Source organism: Delphinapterus leucas, chromosome 4 (genome assembly GCF_059928025.1).
Source record: "Delphinapterus leucas isolate spDelLeu-1000000601 "Yukka" chromosome 4, BTC_Dleu_Yukka2, whole genome shotgun sequence".
Lineage (NCBI taxonomy): Eukaryota > Metazoa > Chordata > Mammalia > Artiodactyla > Monodontidae > Delphinapterus > Delphinapterus leucas.
The window spans coordinates 118,388,171-118,410,752 of NC_143132.1; the positions used below are offsets into that span (position 1 = coordinate 118,388,171).

Genomic DNA, 22,582 nt, shown 5'->3' on the forward strand with positions numbered 1-22,582 from the left:
TATAAATAATGCAATGCGTTATCAAACTAGCTAAGGCACAATAGAACTCTGGTGAACTCATGTAGGCCCAAACACATTTCCCTGTGTGGTTATTTCTCCTGAGGCCGGGGCTCCTCTTGCCCTGGAGTGGAGCATTCTCCTGGAGTGGCATGCACTTCCAGTCTAAAGAACCGAGATAGGTATACACTTTTGTATGATTTTGCCAATGGACATACCTCCCGTTAGAAAATAAAACACTCTCCTCTCACTTTACCCTCCTCAAACTCTTTCTCGCTTATTAAGTAACAGTTCACAGAATAAAGAAGAACCTCAAGCTGGATTTGCAAAAGACTTAAGATGGCTGGTTGGCAAAGTGTGGGCATTTCTAATGCTTTTATTCTCTTTTTGACAATGTGCTTTTACCATGTTGTCAGAGTATAAATAAAGTCTCACTTCTCAGGAGATAAGAGCAAGATTCTATTCCTAGGATTTTGTACTTTCCAAAAGAGCACACATACTGAGCACACTATGAACAAACTAACATGGCAACTTGAGGTTTGGTTCCTTTGCTAAATAGAAAAAAGAACATCCCTTTCTTAAGTATTTTAATTGCCCATAAGGTTCTGTGCATTCTGGAAAAGCTGTAACCCATGAGGAAATCTGAAAAGTGGACTACACCCTCCTAATGAGACAGTGATGAAATCTTTTATGTTTTTCCACTAGCATCATATGCACTTAAAAAGCAATGACCTGCTTTCCATGGCAAATCACAGTACATATGATGTTGATGGAAGTATATGCAGTTTACCGTGTGTCAATTACATGTCAACAGCGCCTTTAAAAAAAAGGCTAAGAACAGACATTTGTCTCAACAAATAAATGTAGCAAAGAACAGAAAAAAAAAAACAAAAAACATATTCCTGGGACCTACCCTAGACCTACAGAGGATAAAGACCAGCAATCTACATTTTAAGCAAACTTCCCAGGTTATCCTTAATCTCATTAAATTTTGGCAATCATAATCAATTAAAGCTAAACTACTACTTCCACGAGAGACTGTTTACTGCATTTCTACCTAATAATTTCCCAAAAGATGGCTTATTTGAGATTTGGCATTGTTGCTTTCGTTGTGGTCATCCATTTACAATGCTTGGTGTCAGTTTATTTATCTCTTGTAAAGATAAAATAGTGTGTGTGTGTGTGTGTGTGTGTGTGTGTGTGAAAAAAATAAAAGTCAAAAAAAATGGTTAAGATGAGATTTGGTGACATGCTTTTTGATTATATTCCATTAACTACTTTAGAAAAGACATACCTGCAAAATGTATATGAAGTTCTGTTATATTCGTTTTTTTAAATATTATTTTAAATCAGGTACCATACATGCCCCTCCACATCATTCTTATTTATAATAAGAATAATTTATGTAGTAAAATTATTTTGCAAAAAGATGAAAAAACAGTTAAGCACCTATTCAATCACTACAATAAGATAAAATAAATTGTTAATAGTAGGGATAAGATATGAAGTAAGGATTAACGTATGTATGGGAGTGTAGATATGCATGTATGTGTTTGTGTGTTTGTGTCTGTATGTGTATCCAAAGAATAAGGAAAAACTTTGCATAGGAATTAGTCAAATCATGTTCTTCATACATAACTAAAACCTAGCTTTTTATTTAAATTCAAGTAAAACCTTTGTATTAAATTTAATAGGGGGAAAAAAGACTTAAATAATGCTTTAATCTTCTTCCAGGAAGAACCACTTTATTTTGGATAAAACTATAAACTATGCATCTTCATTAAAAACCCGTGAAGAGATAAACTTTTTGGGAAGTTGGCTTGTGCTACATTTCTTTTTGATTTATATATAAAACCTGCAAGGTGTTCATCTTGTTCTTTAATAAAAAGTTTCTACTGGAGGAGCCACTTAGAAAAATTTACTTTCCCCCCAAGAAAAATTTACTTTTCCCCCAGAACTCATACATTCTATGATTATGCAACAATAGCAAATAATATTTGATATATTGGTATACAATTTACTTTCATCTGAATTTTGCCATTTGCTCCTCAGGACTCTAAGAGATGGTTATATTATCTTGCCCATTTGTGAACAAATAAATTAAGGCTTGCACGGGTAAGTGACTGGCTCGCCAAGTCTCCTAAGCTAATTAAATGGAAGAATCAGGACCCAAAATCAGGTCTTTTGACTCCAAATTTAAAATTTCATTCACAACACATGCTAGTACTTTAACACCAAACTTTGTAGAAATGGCCTTAAATACAATAGAAGCCAAAACACAGAGAGATTTTGGGGGTAGAGTGGAGTATGGTGCAGCAGCCACGACTACACCCCTTGTGGTTTGCTCTGAGAGGTAAGTGAAAGAGAAAGTCCTGTGTACAGATCCTGAGGGAGATAAGATGGCCTCTTCGCACAGCTGAGAGATGGATGTTCTTGTCCTGGTATGTCCATGGGGTATACACTGGACGCTAATAACGTACACTTAGAAATGTGAGAATTATACACTCCAGGTCTATTAGTTTCTTCTAGGATTGTTAACTGGTTTTAATCTAGTAATTCATACATTACAGGGTTCTAAATACTCAGCAACTGATATAAAGATTAATTGTAGAGGAAGAGGTGCTTGAGCATGATTTTATTTTTATTTGTCTGCTTTCTGAGCAAGAAGAGGCTACATTTTCTTCAGAGCTTTCGAGGAGCTTAGATTTCTACCAGCAGAAACCTTCAACATAAGGAGCAAGGAAGGCTGCTCTAAACGCATACAACTGAATATATGCTAAGCAAGTGTGCTTACAGCAAGACTGATCTATATCAGCCACTAAAACAGTGTTTGAAAAGCAGTGAAGGAGATGGAATAACTGTCTGAAACACTTCTAAGCCACGTAGAGGCAGATAGATTTTTTGACGGCTGTTAAAGCCATAGAAAAGTATGCTAGAGAGAAAGCAGAGGGTTTGAAATGGTACAGCTGGTATTTTTCTTTTACGTGTAACAAACCTGTTCTCTAATATATTAGTTACCTTATGGCACCAAAAACAAAAAAATGGTAAATGTTAAGCTGCTTTCTAATAAGAAAACCCAAAGTCAAAACAATAAAAAAAAATTACAATCTCAGTTCCACTGCCTCAAAATTATCTCCTTTGACAAAAACTGTAAGTGCTGCTCCTCTAATTGTGCTCTTGACTTTTTTAGTTCTCTTTCTTTCTTCTCTACTATCCTAGGGGAAGAAAAATGTTTCCTTTAAAGAAATCCAAATACATTCAACACACAACAATAAACTTTTTGCGCCACCAGGGAAGCCCAACAATAAACTTATTAAATGAATAAATATATTCATTAAAGGTAAACAATACTTAGATAACATAGTACACATGCACTGATTATATTAGCAGTTTATTGATGATATGTATGTAGCCTAGACATAGGGGGAACACATGGATGCAGCTTTGAAGAATTTACTGCTTAATCAGGGGACATAAAATACACAAATAACTGCACATAAGAGAGAAGGTGAGAAGTACACAGCACAGATAACAATAAAGCTTGGTGACTAAAAGATAGAGGTCAGGGGTGGTTTCTTGATGGATAAGACATCTAATATAGGCCTGGAAGGATGGGTTTCATTTGGTTGGAGACAAAAAGGAATGGCACTCCAGACTGTAGGAATACAGAGAACAAAGGCAAGGAGAGGGCAAAGCACAAAACATGAACACTGGGGGAATTGGTCTGTGTGGATCACCCATGTGCAATGGGGCTGGCAGGAGATAATCTGGGGCTGGAACCAAATCAGTAAGGGCCTTGAAGGCCAGACTGAAGATTCCAGCCTTCACTTCTTAATTAATTGGAATTCATCCATTCCAAGATTTCACTCAAGGACAGAGTCAGAATATTTAACTAAATACCCTAAGGGCTAAGAATAAGACTGTATATGGGATACAAAGAAATCTTAATAAATAAACTTGGGATTTTTCTACTTCCTAAAGCTTTTGCTTTGGTTTCCAGAAAGCTGAGAGAGAAATTTAGTTCTCAATTTCATCTCAAGTACTTGTTCCATCTCTTCCTTCTAACTGATTTGTTATCTCTTTTTCACAGTCCTGTTTTATATGTGCACTTACTGTTGCAAGCCAACCAACGTCCTTTTTTGATGGAGCATACATCACACATAAATAAAATTATATTAACATTTGTCCTGGTACCAGGTAAGGTTGTAGATGCAACACTTAAAGTTTCAGAAGAGAAGAGACATATTAGAATCCAACCATCAAGTAAAGATTGTTCCTCTATAAATATTTCAATGAAAGATGGCCACATCGAATTCAGATACCCAGTTACCATAGTGGACAATTATTCTAAAATCTACAACTGTTGGGTTCAGCAACCTATCTTCTTGCCTAGCTGTCCAGTTTGACCTTCCCTGTGAATTAGTGTTTCTACTATGAAGCCAAAATGACCTTTTGAAACTTACAAGGCGTCCAAGGCTGCATGTATTTTCAGCTGTATCAGCCCTGGCTGTCACAGCATTCTGCATGATATTGAGTGGCAAAACTGGAGCATACTGTACTAGCCTAACCTTTTAAACTTTACAATATTGTACGGCCACTCAAAATTGAGTTTTCTCTTTCTGCATTACCTTGTAATGCTACTTCTCTTGCTTATTTGTAAAGCAGTGATTCTAAGCATAAAATGGTACTTTTCTTACACGAAAATAGAATACTTTACTTATACACAGTAAACCTAATACTGATAGAGGCTTTAAAATAAATATTTACTGACATCTACAAATAATACTTTTTTAATTAATGAAAAGAGTATTTAAATTCTGTGGCAATGGGAACTATAACAATATGTCATTATTTCTGCAATGGCCAATCTGAAATTTGAGAGATGTCTCAATTTTATAATTGCACTTCTGTAATTGCATCTCTTTATGTTAACCATTACGTATTCAATGCCTAGCACAGTGCCTAGAATATAAAAGAACCCAAATTAATATTTAAGTGAATGTTGCAGAATCTACATGTTTAATTACACTTCATTTATCATAGAACTATTGCAATGAAACATAGGTGCTAATTTTCTTAACAAAAAATTAGTACATTAGCATAGAATATTTATCTTTAAAAAAATACGCCTGAGAATTCTTGGTACACAAAAGGGAAAATATTTTTCAAATCCATTAATGTCAGGTCATTTACAAACAGAAAACTGTTACTGTGTGAATAGGATAAAGTTTAACAACAGTAGGAAAAAAAAGCAATAGAAATCAATTCATTAAGACACAGTTAAGATTCTTAATAATGATATCTATCAACTGTTTGATCTCAAGCCTAGTAACTATTAGAGAGTAATAATAAATTTAGATTTACACATGTATGTCAGAATATCTTTTGTTTTGTCACTGACATACTATATTTTCACAAGTCCTACTTGTAATCAGTGCGAAGAACCACAAAATGATATTAATATTTCAGAGCAAACTTATACACTAACCTTATTGGTGAATGCATCCCTTAGTTTCATATATTTATTTTGTTCCTTTTTCAGCTATAACTTATGGACTACTTCATAGTCCTTTATGGAATACACATGTATATATGGATATAACATACATATATGTGCACATCACACACACACAGACATGCTCTAATTACTCTGCTAGGACTTGGGGGAAAGTGAGAAAAGTTCATCAGAAATCTCCAAGTGTATGTCAATTCTCAATGACACGTTTGATTATTTTCATGTTGGCAACAGATTTCTATTTTTTAATGATGAGAGAAATGAACTGAATTACCCTCATGCCTTCAATAATGCAGCTGAATAAATTATAAGAGCATTTGCAACACTCTTTTACGGCTCAAGACACTTCTTAAAATGTGCCACTTAAAGCCATCCAAGGAAGCAATTGGCAGAATGCTATGTCATTCAGAAGTGACACCAGAAACTTCACAGGTGGTAATGATTTTGAGTCTAAAAGTAGATTTTGCTGATCTTGGCGAGCGCTGGGGCAGAGGGTATTAGGTGTGAGTAGAACTAATACCGAGCAAACCACACAGGCAGATTAGGCCATTCGATACCGCCCTCCTCTCCAAGCTGGGGAAACTTCGAAGTCCACTCCCCCGTCTCTGCTGTTTTATGACCACAATGCTTCAAAACCCGCCTTTCACATCCTGCCTCCTTTACTAAGTCTTTCCAGAACTAACCTGGACTGAGCCTCAAGTCTACATTGCTGGGTTTGTTGACTTAAGTCATGCCATCCTGATGGAAACAGACAGGCAGACAAACAAACAGCAAAACTGGGCTGAGAGCTCAGCACTCACAGTACCTTGCTACATGACCCTTGAGCAAATCACCTGACCTTAACCTTGCTGAGCCTCCATTTTCTCACCTGTGAACCAGAGTCAGGGCCAGCAATGCATAAATCTCACAGCGCTGTGTAAGAACTAAGTATGGTCACATAAGTAAAAGAATAAGTGCCTACCAAGTAAGAAGCTATTTTTATAATTATTATGATTGCTGATGGTATGGTCTTTTGTAGTTCTTGTTTTGTTTTCATTATTTCAAGATGAATGGATCTTTTCCTTTGGGCCATAAACTTCAGAAAAGAGGACCTATATCTCTAATTTCTCCTGAAAATTTCAGCCAAAAATCTTATCGTGAAGGTTTTTATGCAGTGGGCTTTAAATAAATGTTTATGATTGCAAATGAAGAATGGCAAGCCATACAATAAAAATTCTGAGTTTTCCAACCTAGAATGCAGAATAAATCCTGGAAACAAGGAACAAACACTTCACAGCTGAATGGGGTCTTATAGAATATGCACAGTTGCACTTTCACCATTTGAAAGTTTGGAAACTAGCCTACAAAATACAGCTTTATTTCCTGCAAACAAAGAAAAGCTGGAGGAAAAAGAGCTTCATGAGCGTTATCTAAAACCTTTTGTCACTAAAGTTAAATACAACACACCTCTCTTTTATGGATTTTTCTTTTCTGTTAACACAAAAGTTGCAGCCTCTGAAACCTGACTGTCAATACTGAGTGTTTTCATCTCCTAATCAGGGAGTTAGTATGAAGAAGCTTCAGGTGAATTACGTCCCCATCTTTCTACAGAAGTGCCAACATCTGAAACAAATTAATCTCTTCTGTCTGGTCTAGAATCACCCTACATTTGGGTCATGCTTATTTATCAAATACTTAAACAGAAAGATAAATAGCTTAAGTACTGAATCATGTAATTTTAACAAATTATGATTTGATTTTTGTCTTTTCTCCAATATACAAAGTATACAAAGAGTTAAGGTGTCTACTGGTTGGTTTTAGGCAAATTCCACACTCTGCCCACAAGCAGCCTATTCTTGGCTCTTCCGTGCCCACTTTGTTTTGCCCGTACATTACTTGTGAATATTTCCATCACTACACTGGAAACTACCCTGAGAACAGGGCGTATCTTACTCACTTCTTTATCCTCTGATAGGTGGATAAAGCATGAGAGGTGGCACATGGACAAGTGCACTCAATAAATATTTCCTAATAAGAGAGCTTTCCTCTGAGGTCAAAAGCAATGGCATACAATTCTTCCATCTTCCTTCTCTAAACAATACATAATTTTATTTGGTATATGTTCAAAATACCTCTATGAAGAGAGGAATTTTTTAGCAAGTGACAAGCTCCAAGAGAACCAGTCTTCAATGAATACTTAATCTTTTTTAAGTCATTAGGCTATGCCACATAATGACAGAGAGTACAGACTGGTGTGTGAAAATGATGCAGCATGAAAGCATAAAATGACCATATGAAGATGATAAATGAATTTAGCATGTGCTCTGGAGCTCTGCCTATCATTTCCTGGTGAAAATTTTACGGCATTATGTTATTGGTGTGAAAGTACATTATCTTCGCAAAGCTTCCTCTGATTGGATCCCAGATGGCCCAAATGCAATGTTATAATGGGTCACACTACTGCATGCCCTTACCATATCTGCTAAAGACAGGAGGCTTATAAACCTAAGAAGCAAAGATTACAAACAGGTGTAAAACTCTATGCCATTTGTAATCCAATGTCAAAGCAAAAGAATGAAATGTACTTGCCAGCCTTTTAACTTAAATGTATACCTTCTTGAGCCCTGTCAATTGTATGGGTGAAGTTTTAAAATTACTGTATCATAACTATACCGCATTCGTTCTCAGCAGAATCATAAAGGGGAAAGAGAATGCTGGTTTTGAAGTGAGAAAAGGCCTGGCCTCAATTCATTTTGGCTGCTCACCAGGCTGCGTGAATTTAGGCAAGTAGGTTAACCTCTCTGAGTTTCAGCTTCCTCATCTCTATCCAGAGGATGGTGGTTCCTGCCACACAAGCCTGTTCCCTAATTGTGTAGCACTATGGTTCTTTTCTGGAAAGAATGTCTCACGCAGAGAAGGTGCTCAAATATGGCAGCTAGCCTCATTCTGTTCATACTGTTCGTGCCGTTTCCCTCTATTTTCTGAAAAGATTGCCTAACCTTCAGCCTATGTCAGGCCCACCTCCTCCACAGAGCATGCCCTAACCATTCAGTTCCACAAAGACTTCCTTCTTTGAATTTCCTCCTTTGGTACTCAACTTTATGGTGCCAATACTGATTGTACTGTTAACTTTTCATGTCTTTCTCCCCAACTCAATTACATGTCAAAGAAGAATAGAAACTATGTAATTCTCCTTTGAAACCTCTTCTCCTGACCTACTACAATCTCTTACTTCCGATAGGTGCTCAAAATATGTTTGTTAATTGATTATTTAGCAGAGCACAAAGAATGAATTGATTTCCCTATATTGCCTATTGTTAACATAGGAACATAACTTTCTAAGTGAAAAGACCTCAGCACATGATAAACTTTAATCCATTACTGAGAAACAGACACAGTAATCGCTTCCTATGTTAACTGCTCCCAAAACAATATTTACTTTTAAAATCCAGTCCTCAAACTATATTCCTCTGAGAGAGTCATTTCCCACGGACAATTTTCAGTGAATGTGGTCCCCCAGAAAGCATTACGCAGAATTCCATTTGAAGTACATTTTTTTCAATAGTCTCAATTATTGTTCTGGATATTTCAAATTAATTTTTGGAAAGGTCCTGCAATGCCTCAGAGAGACTCTACACCTGGGTTAAAGATTTGCTTGTATTCCCTGTTGTTCACTTTCCCGACGCTCATCAAATCTCTCAAAGTCTTCTGGATAAGGTATTTAAGACCAATTGCCTTATATGAAGGCCATTAAGTTGACAATGCAGCTTTCCCTGAAATTTTCAAATAATGAAAATTCAAATAATGGCTAAAAATAATTTGGAGTAAATTTGTCTAGTTAAGATTGGCCCAGTGAATAGAGAGAGCAAAGAAGAATTTCTAATTTTAATACTATTTAACCTTAGTTACTTTAGGATGAAATTTTCTAAGCATTATCTATAATTCAATAAAAACAGATTTTTACCATATCTTTGTAGCACAAGGCCAAAACCAGATAAGGCAAAAAAAAAAAGTCTAATAATAGAAAAAGGCATGTTCTGAGTGTGATTTTCACATAATACTAAAAGGCATATAAACAAAAGGCAAAATGAAACAGTTAACATTATTTTCTCTAGCTCTACATAAACATGTTACATTTAAAGACATAAACAGTGCAATTTTAAAATTATTTTCTGTGGATATAGAACATCTAAATAAAGTGGTAAATCTTTATAAATAGAATCTTTTTCTTGAAAACTGTCTTGATTTCATAAGAACTTCTCTATGTGTATTAAATACAGTCATTGTTCTGACATGCTTTGCTTAAACTCTCTTAAGCCATTTACTTGTAAAAGGCATGTAAGTGCCTTATGTAAAAAGGCCTACGAGTACTCCTGCAAAGCTTTCTATTCTATTTGAAATATAACTATTCTCACAACTCCAGGTAACTGTTAACTCAATGCAACTGGTTATTTATTCCCATAGGTAAATAATTCTGTTTATAAGAACGTCTGATTATTAAGGATCTTTATTTCCAGGAAAAAGAATATCACAGTTACACTGATACCTTCCCTAAAATAGCAAGGTCTGAGAAGCATAAATGTCAGCTACATTAAGCACATTGCAAACTTGTTTTATCATGTATCTATCTGCCACCTGGTTTATCATTGAGGATCATTTACACCAGTGTTCTGCATGAACTTTTAACAGGGGACCACAACTGCCTAGCTGTCAATGAGACATTTCTTAGCAAACAACAACATACCCCTAAAGATGAAATTACGCTTACTTTAGAATTACCAATTTGGTTTAAAGAATTTAACAACCCTGTCTTTTAAAAGAGCTTGACACAGAAATGAACTGTTTTAAGAATTTAACAGGTATCTTCCACTTACCCAAGTTATAGGTCCTGATAAAATATAATTTTAAGTGTTTTTCTCTGATATTTTAAAATATAGTTCTTTATACTAAAAGAGCTCACAAGGAGCAATGTGATGAACAGGGATAACATTAACAAAGCTTTTAAAATTTTGGATGAAAAGTTTTAAAAATTCTTACCATATTTTAATTTTTTTATTTTCTATTTTTTTGCGGTACGCGGGCCTCTCACTGCTGTGGCCTCTCTTGTTGCGGAGCACAGGCTCCGGACGCGCAGGCTCAGCGGCCATGGCTCACGGGCCCAGCCGCTCCGCGGCATGTGGGATCTTCCCGGACCGGGGCACGAACCCATGTCACCTGCATCTGCAGGCGGACTCTCAACCACTGCACCACCAGGGAAGCCCTCTTACCATGTTTTTAAAATCACTTTTAATACCTCCCATCACCTTTAACATCCACATCTAACACTTGCTACATCCTGTGGACCCAAAGCCTGTCACTTTTTCCCTAGCACACATGTCCCTTTCATTCTCCTGTCATTGTCCTTTTTTAGTCCCTCATCTCTATCCTACAATCTCCACTTCATCCTATCTATGTCCTATTCTTCCTCTAAAAAATGTCCCTAAAACACAACTCCTGTACAGTTACTTGCCAAAGCATATGTTTCCTAATGTTCCCATTGTGAATCAAACTTACTACCTGGTCCTCAGTGCCCTCCAAAGTGGAGCCCCATCTCCCTTTCCCACCTGATTCTTCGTTTCTTCTACCCTGTTAACTGCCCCTCCCTAGGCCTTTTCTCTCTCTCTTACTTTCTACTCATTCTTCTAGCGTCTCCTCAAATGCTGTAGTAAGTTCTACTCTTCTGAATTATTCCAAATGTTTACAGTTTCCATCTCCTATCAGTACCCAACACAAGTGTTTTTTAAATTTTATTTTTATTCTTTGACGTACAAGCATGGGTTCTAGAACTGGACTACCTTGGTTCCACTCCTTGTTGTGCCACTTCCTAGTTAAGAAACCATGGGCAATTAACTTTATGCCTCAGTTTCCCCATCTTTGAAACCAAGATATTAACAGTACACATCTCATAAGGCTGTTCTGAGGAATGTGTGAATTAATTCATAAACTTTACCCTGGCACAAAGAAAGCAGTTCAAGATGTTAGTAATCATTGTTAAAGCTATTATCCTCATCACCATTCTTTGTATATGACTGCAAGCAAGACAAAAAATTGGTTAAAAATATGGACATTGGAATAAAGAAGAAAAAAGATCTCACAACTCTGCGAACTACCAAAAGTGTTTTCTAGTCATGCTAGTCATCTTTAAGATAAAAGTCATAAGGGATATTTTACAGCTGTCGGAAAGATTAAATGAGATCCTTTGTAAAGAAATGTATAGCAAGTGGCACTTCTATTATTAACATGTTTATAATTTCACAGATGTAAGAATTAAACAATGGAAAGAGTAAATGGTTTTTCCCAGTCCACATACCTAGTCACATCGGGTTTGGTGAAATAAAATCTATACATTGTGAGGCTTTTGTGCCCCACCTCCCAAAGTCTATTACTCCTTTCAAGATGTAGACAAAATGCAATAAATATATAAAGATACGATAATTTTTAAATGATAATAATAACATCAGTATCACCTCTTATATTTACAAAGTGTTCCACTTTTCAAAACATGTTACCCCCAAAGGAGGTCTGTTTTTGTTGTTCTACCTGCACTGCAACAAAGATTGTACTTTCAAAACAAATTTAGATATACCGTTTATAGAAACTGATGTATCATTTCATAGCATGGATTTTTGAAACTAAAATTTAGTAAACAGAAATATCAATGAGGGAATCTTTGTGGAGAATACTGAGTTGCAAACTCAATGGCTCAGAGCTTTTTTCTCCAACTCCCCACCCCCCCGCCCCGCCCCCACCGCAGCTAGCCATTTGCCCTCCTATTATATCTGTGGCCTGTGGCCTAACTTGACTATCACCATCCCACCCCAGACTATCTTTCTACTAGGATAAGAGCTAGCCATCCACATAGAGTGCTAAAAGGTCATTGTAAAGGTAATTCTTTTCTTGTAATCAGATAAGACAGAAACAAATAAAATGTTAACCTATCATTATTACTATCATCAACAATGCTGATAAACAGATTGTTGAATACTGGATTAGATTAAATTTTTTGGATGCAATAAGCTGTGTATGGTCTGTAAGTTTTAATACTAAGTCAAGTTCAAAAAGTATCTTTAGTGATGTTCTAAATATGAATATGAATTGCTTAATGCCTTATTTGGCATTCTTGTTATTTAACCTGCTTTTGACGTGTTTTGACTATTAAACTGTAAAGTCTTTCACTGTTTAGATTTCCTCACACTCCCACTGCATATACTATTGTTACCATACATTTTTCGAATTTTCTGAAAGAGTCTATTCAGTCATAATCATTGTAGACAATGTCAGTATGCGGGGATTTGGAGTACAGTAAGTATACACAATGTTACCACATCTTTCACAACCATGTACTTAAAATATTCATGAATTATTTTTAAAAACCCACAAAATTGTATTCACAATTGTGACACTTCTACCAGTGCCTGAAATCATCAGCTATATCTTGTTTTTCTTTCTTCACTTTTCTTCTATTCAACGTCACATTAAATTGTATACTCTGGCTGTCTCTGATTAAAATCTCCCTGCTAATATATAGTTCTCTCATTGCTGTTCATTATATATTATACGTTTCCTTTCCCAAAATGAAATCACTGGGTTTTTGGTATATTTTAGTATTACTTCCACTGCTTAACTTTAGTATATAGATTTTTTAGCAAACAACCTTGTAATTACCAGCTTACTTTTTACCTAGCTTTCTCTTGAACAAATTTCCTACATCCACTGTTCACCCCAGTTACCCACTTTGGTTTCTGATACATTTGTAACTATCTGGTGGCTTCAAAAACTGATATTTTATGGTATTCAACAGTAATACTAATGACAAAGCTATCAATATTTTAGTACAGGACGTTTGGAAACCTATATATTTCTACCAGCAAAATGAACTAAATAAATGAACTAGAACATGTATGAAAATTATGTCTGGATGTTAAATGTATACATATGAAAAATATGGAAATATCACTAAATAGATATAATTAATGCTGCTTTAACAGAATAATATTTTTATAATGTTAAAAAATAAAGAATACCTTTTGTTTTCCACTATTAATGCGTTAGAACTGTTTGTTCCCTTTATTACATGTATTGGTCAGAGCTACATTAAGACGTATCTTCCCTTATCTCAACTTCCATACCATGTTATCTAGCCTCTGCTTATGAAATATCACTTTCCACTTTACAGTTATTTTCAAAACTTTTACTTCCCCTACCAGACTGCCACCTCTTTGAGGAAAAGGTATATCTTAAGTTTGGCAAATCTCACTGAACATAGCTTGCTATTTTTGCCAAAATACGTATTTTCCTATGAATCAACTTTACAAAATAAAATATCTCAAATCAGCATGCAATGTTCATTTCACATGATTAAACGTGTTCCCATGATCCTAGAATCTTGTTAACTCTTTAAAACAAATTTATTCTTAATTAAGAGCTCCCCGACTATTTTAAAAGTGGAAATATAGTGAAAATCCAGTCTCAAGATAAATTTTTTTAAGAATCCTTTGGAGGAAGAAATATTGTCATTTTGTGAATTCTGCTAAAGAGGGACTGGAATGGAGGTGATATTTTTTTTTAACATCTTTATTGGAGTATAATTGCTTTACAATGGTGTTATCACAATTCTTTTTAATAATGTTATTTAATATCCAGGTGATTTGAATAAATTGGCATTGCCTTGGGAAAAGTTTTATCTTCATATATACATTCACACACAAATTGTATCCACACTTGATGGGACTATGTACCTTATTAGCTATTATTCACCTCTTTGGGTATATGAAAGATACACTTCTCGATTTCTTAAAACAATGTCCAAAGAGATGACAGTTTTTTCCTTTGGAGCATATACACTACTTGAAGCATGATACTTATTTCAGAAATACCTTCACCTTTTTAAAATAATTGATCTCAGTGGAAAAGTAATTTTCCACTCTATCCAATATGCCTACATTTCATCTTGAGATTAATATATCCTGAACTCTTTTTGACAAAGGATCACCACAGGATCCTAGAGTAAGATCTCAAAAATAGTGGGAAAAGTAACAAATACAGAATGCCTAAAACTCTAACATAAATTCTTCAAAGGTTTTTCATTTTTATGGACGTCACAGGCAGAAGTGATAAGATGCCTCTCAGAAAACATGAATAATTATCTGAAAGAGATCTAATGAAATCATTAAAAGACTAACAATAATATGTAGAAAACTATAACCTCGTATTTGCTAAGTGTTTTTCCAAGGATATAGCTGTAATGCTTATATAAATGTATATTTTTATAATATGAAAACACTACTACATAAACCCTGAGTTCCCTACCTCAACTCTAAAAATATAAAATACGTCTAGAGACTCTTAGTGCCCTATGTCAATAGCTCTTCTTGAATCCTCGGCGTTGTGATCAATAATTCTCCAACCATTAGTGAATCTGCTCCATGACTCATCAGAAATGATCTACAGAGTTAATGGGGATGATTGTCCCCCGCAGGTTCCACACATGCATTGACACTAATGGCAGGTATGCCTCCTGTAGGTGGGGGACAGATTCAAGATGGCACCAAGCCAGGAGGCAACTCTTCTGAGATTCTCCATAAAACTTGCTCCCTTCCCCACCCCACCCCCACCAAAGGACTCACTGCATCCAACCTGTCTTATATCTTTGGTATCCTTCAAGGAAATAAAAGTAAGCGTATGTTATATGGATGGAAAAGAACCACGTTTTTTTTCAGTTTAACACTCACTGTGCATGGCAAAGTGTACTTCAGTTTTGAAAATATCTGAAAGGAATGTTTCCAGGTCCTAGGCCATTGTGCTTTGTTTACCAGTCAGATGCTTTCTCAAAATGTGTTCAAATTATAAAGATAATGTCTCTGTGTATAGGAATTCCTCAAAGCCCAAAACATTACTACAGAAACGTATTCTTACCTTTCCTAACATTCAAAACAATGCCCTCTTCCCTCCAGGTGAAAAATCTTTCATTCTTGTGAATTCATTAATCTTCGATTAACATACAGTCAGGAGTTTGGACTTATTTGGGGTTTTATTCTCTAAAGGTGGAAAGTCACAGCAAAGGAAAATACGTATGAAGCATTTGAAGATAACTGCTATTTACTGAAAACTCTGTTTTAAAATAAAGTTTAGTGACTCGTTTGTGTTTGGTAACTTCAGGACAATGATAACTATAGTGTCTCTAAAATGTTCCTAAGTAGCAATCATACTCTATTCTGGCCTTTGAGAGGTGTTAAGACTCATCCCCTAATTATAAGCCTTTTCTCTGTTATTACTACCTCACCATTAAATCTCTAAACTAAATAGTAGTTTTGAGGATACAAAAATAGATGTTAGGTGGTGTGTTTTCTCAAATTTTGGTTACAATGGATAAGAAAGATGAGGTATTCCTATGTATAATAAACTTCTTTAGCTTGTAAAAATAAAAATCCTTTTTATTGTGTTTTGACCAGCAAACTCCTTAGGCTTTCTACCAGAATAGTGCTTTCTTGCGTTATTCTAGAACAGCCCTGTCCAATAGAAATACAATGCAAACCACACTTGTTAAGTTTTCTAGTAGCAGTATTTTTTAAAAAGTGAAAAGAAACACGTGAAATTAATCTAACAATATATTCTACTGAAACGAATATATCCAGAATATTATCACTGCCACATATAATCAATATAAAAATTAGTATCAGATGTCTTATATTCTTTCTTTTGTACAAAGTGTTCAAGATCCAGTACGTACTGTACACTTAGAGCAAACCTCAATCCAGAAAACCACATCTCAAGTGCTCAACAGTCACATGTGGCCAATGGCTACTGTACTGGACAGCACGTTCTAGATTCCAAAAATATGAAGCTTTTTGGCCTAAAAGGCCACACACTTTAAAATCTCCCTATGTAACATCCTCTGTGATCGGTATTGCCATTAGGATTTTATATTGAACCAAATATTTAAGTGACTATATTTCACTTCCTTCTTCTGCTCCCCTGACCTTCATATCTACGGCCCACCCTGATGCCTCAGAGTGTAAGAAACCCCAATCACCTATTCTTTTCATCTTCTTCTAAGCAAGATCTGAGATATTCTCTAATCTCTGCATCTTCTATCACCAAGTAGAAAGCCAGAAGGTGCAGCAAGGCTATTCTCTCTGTTTCCATAAATAGATATATCAAATACAGGCCTAATGTATGGCGACAATGATAAATGCAAGGGCGATTTTTTTGCTTACAGTAAAGACAGGAAATTTTATATAAAAAAGTAATACACCCTTCCTCAATCAGAAATACGATTTTACTCCCTCCCTCCCCCGCCAGGAGAAACCTTGAGATATTCTGTTCTTGTTCTGGAACAGAACCCAGTGTTTCATTTCATAGGAATTCCGTGCCCAGAGGAAGAACAGAATGTTGGAATCAAAATTTAATGAATTCAACTTGGAGTCTAAGTTTGCCCCAAATGTGGAAATGTAAACACAAGCAATAATATCTCAAACCATAAAACACTTTGGATTCTCTGTTGGCATGGCTGCATAGAGTATCACACACGATGTGTATCTGCACACAAATTTGTTCTTAGTTACGTGAGGAAAAAAAAATTAAACTAGGCACATGTGAGGTTTTCTGAGTCTCTTAGTAATAATACAACCTGATTATTACGTCTTTAGTGACACTGTAATTATAGACGAAGGGATAAACAGGTTTTCTGGTGCTGACCCAACTTGTTCCTTAAAACACAAAAGGCAACTTTTGCAAGGAAACCCCCCATTGAACAAATAAAACTAAAAGCTTTGTCTACCTTTTGAAAGAAGGCCTAACAACACACTAGTAATCCAAAAAAAAATTCACCCCCGTGCAAATACACAACACTGATGAAACTCAGAAAGCTGGAGATTTCCTAAAACACAGTTCGGAGCTGTAGTTGTCACCAACTTTAAGAAAGCAAAGATACAAGTGACAACAATGTGCTTTCACAGGCTACAAAATAACTTTATTCAGAGTCTCCAGCTATAGCACCATATCTAAGACATTCTAAGGACTGAACTAAGTATTCCTGGGATAAATTTTACAGTCTTTGAACTTTCATTTTAACTTGTCTCAGTGATAACATTTTATCTCAACACCAAGACAGGGAGCAACACCAACGCTCTCAGGAACCCAGAGAGATAGCATGGAGTGGCTCACTTATGCTGGTATAGAATAGTTATGTACTAACTACCCTCTGGGTATAAACAGGCACTGTGTTCAAACCCAGGAGGGGGGAACACCGTGTCCACTGGTGTAGTATTTCAAAGCACATTGCAGACGGCCTGCAAATCCAAAGGCATTAATTATGACTTCTCTCTCACTGTATTAATTTGTTTGAGACATTCCTCCGAGTAGGGCAGGGTTTACCATCCATTTGCTATCGGCTTGTGCCTGGGCTGGTGGGCACGCAAAGTAGAGGCAGTGGCAATAACCTTTCCGGCAGCTTCTCACTCAATCTTAATCCTAGGGAAGCGCACTCCACGGAAATACAGCACAGAATCCTAGCAGCCGCATATTCTCCCGGCCCAGGAGAGATTTAAGAACATAATTACCCTTCCAGCTTCACCACTGTAGTTGTAAAGTGCTGTGAGAGGGGCAAGCATAAGCTCCACCATATACCTGCTCGTGTTACAGGCTCTGGAATCAAAGTATTCTCACATGACACATTACTACCAATAACAGATTCCGGCTCCGTTTAAAAAAAGAAAAGGGGGGGGGGGGAAGGCCGCGCTACATATTTGTCCTGCTTTTGTCTAAAAAACCAGAACCCAAGTCCTAACTACTTTTCATTCTTTTCAACCTTTCATGAAAGCAATTCAGTCCACTAACTGCGGCTCCACCCTGAGAGCGCCTATACTTACTTTTCTTACAGTTTTTGAGTGACGCACTACAAAACGATGGGGAAAAAAAAAAAAAGAGCCCTCTCATGCAGGGCTTCTTCCGCCCTGTAAACTTGGCAAAAGGCAAACTGGACTGAAATACAGCACTCTCCATATAAGGAAGCCCAGCTAAACATGTCATGCGTAATTTATGGGTAGCAGGCAGAGAATTAACCTTTGCGTGCACATATTTGGCCCAGATGAAAACCGGGCTGGATGGCAGCCCCAGGGGCAGGGATGCGGGATCTCTTGGGAGAAACCGTGGCTCCCATCTGATGGACTCGCATCTCCCCCCCGACAAAGGTCGTTAAGTTGTAAGTACACTTCCACGCACCTGTTTCTTTTATCCGCCACCACCACCACCCCCCTTCTTTCTTTCTCTTTCTTTCTCTTAGGCTGCCAAGTGGGAAGCTGGCAGTGCTGACAGTGTCCGCAGAACCCAGGGAAGGGCTCCTCGCAGCTGGGCTGCAGCTGCAACCTCCCGCTTTCCCTCTAGCTCGAGATGGTGTGTGATAGGAAACCATCCAGCGTGCTGAGCCGGCCCAAGCGTCCTCTCACTTCCTCCTTCAGCCATGTACAGCCCCGAAAGAACACGAACAATGCGGAGCAGCAGACCAGCGCGAGCCAACTGTGAAAATGGAAACTTACCTCTCACATTTTTTTTTCAGAGGCAGCCCGACTGCCGAGCAAGTGCCCAAGGCATTGTGGGAGTCATGATTCCAAGAGGCCCGCGATTTAAAATTGAACTTGTCAGTTCCCGGTCACGGGAGCATTGTGAGCGCCACAACTCATTCAGCTGCAGTGAAAAGACTGTTGCATGTCGCTGTGCAGCCTCTTATCGCCGAGGTCTGGTTTCCGCTGCTGCTGCGCGGCCCCTCCCCCGCCGGCCCAGCCCCACCAGGAAGCCCTGGGCGGACTCGTCGAGCCCCGGAACCCACGCGGCGGCGAAAAAAACGCTCTTCAACTTTCTGCCGCCCCTCGGCTCTGCTCCCCCGCCACCTCGTCGCCCCTCAACCAAACAAAGTCCGCTGGGGGTGGTCGTTGCCACCCGCCGACCGGCGCGGAGAGCAAAAGGAAACCCGAGCTGGAGCTGGCGAGGTGCATCCCCGCCGCCTCCCGGTGGTATCTTCCATCTTATACGTTCAGCATTATAACCTCCGAGCTATAGTGCAGAGAGGACGCACCGCTACTACTTTCTGCTCCTTCCGACTGGCTGAGCCGACAAATCGGTTCGTTGTTGAAAGAGGCCCGTGGATGGGACTTGGTAAGGCAGCCGGCAAGGTTAGACTGAAGGTGAGTCTCAAAATCAGGATAAAACAGTAGGAGCTGGTGGGGCTGCCGCGTTAAAATGCACCAGTTTTTGAACCTGATGGCCCACAGGCGGGAAAGACATCCGCACGACTGCCAGTGTGTATCTTTCTCAAGTAACAGGGTGTCCACGGTTTTGGAATTCCTTAGTAAAACTTACTGTCACACAAGCACGAACACTCACATACCGGCTTCCCATCTACTTTGTAAATATTATTTGGAATGTAAAATCCCCTTCCTTCCCAACTCTGCATTATATGATTTATAGAAAGAAGAACCCCCTCTTTCAACATAAAATATTCATTTTCTGAAATACTGTAATAGTCCAAGGCAAATAAGTCATATCATTGCTGGAACAAAGGAAACCACAGCCCCAAATCATAATTCACTGGGTGTCGTAAGATGTAACTTGCCTTCACTTTGAATAGAAAGAATCCTGGACTATCGTTATGTGATCAAGTTTTAGAGATTGGCGCGGGGGGGGGGGGGTGTGTGCAGAACTTCCTTTGGATTTAGGGAATAATTTGTTCAATGACGATTCTAATTAAAAACATTTTTTCCATGTTCTGGACACAATTTAGGACCAAATGCTAGCTACTGTGCGATGTACTTCCTACAAGTTTGTTAGGCTGTGTTAGAGAGGGGTGGGACAGCTTCAGGAGAAGAAGGAAAAACATCATGAAAGGTGCTAAAATACAAAAATACTTCTGGAGGCGTTAATAACAGACTTGCGATCTCGACCCTTGGCTAGATCCACAAAACACTGAGTTAATATTGTGCACTGCTCCCTTCCAGAACAAATAAATTAATTAGATGGTGCCACTTCTCAGTGTTAATCATTGAAAAGTACCCAAGTAAACACAGTGGAAGCAAATTTAAAAGGAAACCGACACTTTCTCAGAGAACAGGGATGGGCATTCTCTATCTGCCAGTTGGTAGCTACCCCAAGCTATGAGGACTTCTTTTCTTCTAATTCAGCATTCATTTCAACAACTACATCAAGTGCCTGCTATGCCAGAGATTCAAGAATGGATGACACAGAGTTCCTACCCTCAAGGATAATGCCTCTACTAAGGAAGAGGCTACTGAAGAGAAAAATAAACCAATTAATTCCGCCTGAAGGATAAATGCTAAAATGATGAAGGCTAGCCCAAGATGGGCCTGAGTAGAGTCAAGAAAGCTTCCTGGAAGAGTGACTTTAACAGGTCCCTTGAAAGGTGTGTAGCAATTGGCAAGATAAAGGGAATTGAGTCCAGGTCCACTGGAGAAAAGAGCCTGGCAAATACAGTGGACCTGCCAGTCTTTCTGTTAGAAGTGCAAGCCAGATACTTGTAGGAGAGTGGCAGCAAATGAGCTAAAAGTAGGTCTGTGTTAATCCAAGGGTCTCAACTTTACTCTGAAAACTGTGATGATCTAGATGAGTTTACACAGCAAGGAGACAGGTGAAATTTGGACTTGCATTTCAGAAAGATCCTGTAGCAACAGCTTGGAGGGTGAATGGGAGTGTAGGGTGGAGGCCGATGGAAGAAGGGTGAATGGGTGTGGACAGACTGGAAAAATGACTCATGCAGGGAATGAGGAAGGGAGGAGACTCCCAAGTCCCTGGCTAAGCCTACTGGATTGTTTGCTACTTGCTTTTTAATTTCTCCAGTTTGCCTCCATTCTCCTTGACAATAGACCTTGACTTCTGAGCTGGGCCACCTATGCCTGTGCCAGCAGGTGGGTGCCCTCACTGGCTTCCATGTGCCTGTCCTCAGAATGTCCAGTGAACCGCTGAGGGCTAATCCTGGTTGTAGGAACTTATTTTCAATTGTTCTCAGACCCTTGCAGACTTCCAGGTTAGAGCTTTGGTGTTCTTCTTTCATGTGGGTTAGAAAATTCGCTGTTGGGAGCAACATGGTGAAAAACAAGACTTTGAACCTGTGTGGTGCAAGAGTGGAAATTATTTTTCCACTTCAGCACTGGAGGAGGGGAGACGTTCTGGGAACAAAATAAAAATTGAAGCCGAGACAAATTTTCTGCTCCACTGAACAGAATACAAAGAAATACAAGAAAGACCCTTGAATGTTAGAAACAGTAGAATAAACATCCTAGTAAATGACAAAGAAGAGAGGAAAAAATGTTATTTCACATAAGAAAACTCATACAAAACAATGGTCAACCTAGGACTCCAAAGTGAGTCAAAATAAATGATGATATAAAACTTCACTGCCACTGGTTTAGCTTAATTTATTATCATTGATAATACTACAACATGAATAATGACATTTAACATTTTGAAGCAGCGCAGCAAGCACCAGATCATATGTTAAAAATACTAAATCATGTTGCCAGCTTTCAACTACCAGTGGCATTCTAACCACATTTCAAATTGTGGAAATTATTAAAAAATCATTATAGTAATAAAAAGTAAATAGTTCCCATTTATAATACCAATCATATTCCCTCAGTGCTAGGATAGCATTATGGTTTCTCTTCTATGAAGTGTAGTTACAGTTCATAGGCTCATGAGTAAGTATATCTATAAGTATAAAAAGAATGTCATTTTTGGGTGGAGAGGGAAATTATAGAAAACAATTTCAGATGAAATAAAACTACATTTTCAGATAAAGGAAAGAATATTGACTGCAGTTTCCTGAAATATTTCAGACCATTCAAGTCTTAATTATACCAATGAATCCCAATAGAAATACAGTTAAGGAATATGGTTTTCAGAGATAACATCAGCTACCTGGTTTACAATAACACAGATAAAGGAAATGGTAGCATTTATCTTTTTCATTCAAATGAGAGTCTTTACGGCACTGTGTAAGTGTGTGTGTGTGTGTGTGTGTGTGTGTGTGTGTGTGTGAACTGT

The 22,582-nt window shown here is 37.7% G+C and overlaps 1 protein-coding gene across 15 annotated transcripts in view; it reads right to left on the reverse strand.

Moving 5' to 3' along the window:
• Window positions 1-22,582, reverse strand: part of MBNL1 (muscleblind like splicing regulator 1) — a 201,611-nt gene that overhangs the window by 158,055 nt on the left and 20,974 nt on the right. For 5 of the 15 annotated variants that reach the window (XM_022582805.3, XM_022582798.3, XM_089910989.1 and 2 more), the window contains exon 1: window positions 19,066-19,286. The exons of 2 other annotated variants lie outside the window; for them this stretch is intronic. The gene's annotated coding sequence lies outside the window, so the exon portion shown is untranslated. Of the gene's footprint in view, window positions 1-19,065; window positions 19,290-22,582 lie in introns of those variants that run through there. 8 more of the 15 variants (XM_022582795.3, XM_022582792.3, XM_089910988.1 and 5 more) reach the window with 7 other exon arrangements.